This window comes from Brassica napus, chromosome C4 (assembly GCF_020379485.1).
Source record: "Brassica napus cultivar Da-Ae chromosome C4, Da-Ae, whole genome shotgun sequence".
NCBI lineage: Eukaryota > Viridiplantae > Streptophyta > Magnoliopsida > Brassicales > Brassicaceae > Brassica > Brassica napus.
In genome coordinates, this window is record NC_063447.1 from 31943157 (window position 1) to 31944803 (window position 1647).

A 1647-nucleotide genomic window follows, 5' to 3' on the forward strand; every position below is an offset into this window, starting at 1 on the left:
GCGCGGCAGGAACAACAGCGCAAACTGCTTGATTGGGGAGAGAAACCTTCCGCCGTAACATCCCTACTATGCGCTCTGCCATTGTTCCTCCACTCTGCCTCAGACAGGACTTCGAGATCAAGCTTGCTTTGATCGGTCTAGTACAGAGAAAGGTGTTCTCTTGTCTCTCTATAGAAATTCCAATGGAGCATATTGAGAGCTTCGAAAAAGTCTACAGTTGCACTCGCGCGAATGGTGTTCCACCAGACTACATCAGGTGCATGTTATTCTCATTCTCTCTTGATGGAAAAGCTGCACGGTGGTTGAACTCTCTCCCTACCAGCTCTCTCACTTCATGGGAACAGGTCCGATCAGCGTTCCTAAGCCATTTCTACTCTAAGGCGAGAACAGCTGCATTGAGGAACAAGATCACCTCCTTCAGACATCTCACTGATGAGCCTTTCTGCGACGCGTGGGAGCGCTTCAATGACTATCGCAGAGAATGTCCTCACCATGGATTTGATGATGACTACCTCTTGGGAATTTTATATGATGGAGTTGATTGGAAATGTCAGAGTGCTATGAACTCTGCCATCAATGGAGACTTCATGACTCGGACCACTGATGGAGCGTTTGAGCTGATTGAGAACATGGCTGCCACCTCAGCCAATAAGAACGAGGAGAGTGATTGCTCCAAGAAAGGGAACAATTCTGACACCCAGAAGATACATGAGCTGACTGCCAAGGTTGATCAGCTACTGAAAAACAACCAAGGGCACATCTTCAGCATGGAGCAAGCTACGGCCGGGCAGATTCAGAACTAGAACCAGCGACAACCGCAGAGCAATCGGCAAGCTGTTTCAGATACCGGGAATAGTCAACCAAATGAGCTGAAGGGTCTGGGTATGATGATGCAACAACTGTTGCAGGATATGCAGATTCATGGCAAGGCATTGAATCGGGTTTCTACAGACATCAACACTAGGATGGACAACATGTTCACTGAACTGAATACAAAGTATGATACTGTGAGCAACCACATAAAGAGGATTGATGTTCAACTTGGTCAAACAACTGAGAGTGTCAAGAGTCATCAAGGTACCCTTCCTGGAAAGAATGTGATGAATCCTAGGGTTGAGCACTGTAATGCAGTAGAGCTGAGATGTGAGAAATCTGAGGGAAAGGAACCGGAGCAACTGTCTGTTGAGACTGTTCCAGACGCAGAAGAGAGAACAGAGCACTCTGCTAGCTCTGAAGTGACTGCTCCCGACGAGCTTGCTGAAACTCCACCAGTTCGAGTCTATGTTCCTAAGGTTCCATATCCAATTCCACCTAGACATTTGATGGATCCTATTAGTGCAGAGCAGCTAGCTGGGTTTAGGAAGATGGTGAGAAGGCTTCCTCAAAATATCTCATTTGAACATGTTTGGGAGATTCGGCCATTGCATATGTTCTTCAAAAATTGCAGAGAATCTCAGGAGGATATCAAGGCACTCTTTACTGAAGCACTGACACCATCGCTGAAGGTACTGCCTAAGGTTGATGACCCTGGAAAGTTTGTTTTTCCTTGTTCCATTGCTGGAGTGGAATTCAAGGAAGCTCTTTGTGATTATGGGTCTAGTGTGAACCTTGTCTCAAAAGCGATTGTAGACGAGTTGGGCATTGTTG

At 46.6% G+C, this 1647-nt stretch overlaps 1 non-coding gene across 1 annotated transcript; it reads right to left on the minus strand.

Annotated features, from left to right (window-relative positions):
* Window positions 1-392: 392 nt before the first annotated feature.
* Window positions 393-499, minus strand: LOC125586722. The gene has a single exon (XR_007323258.1). It is a non-coding gene; the product is annotated as a small nucleolar RNA R71 (small nucleolar RNA).
* Between the last annotated feature and the right edge of the window lie 1148 nt (window positions 500-1647).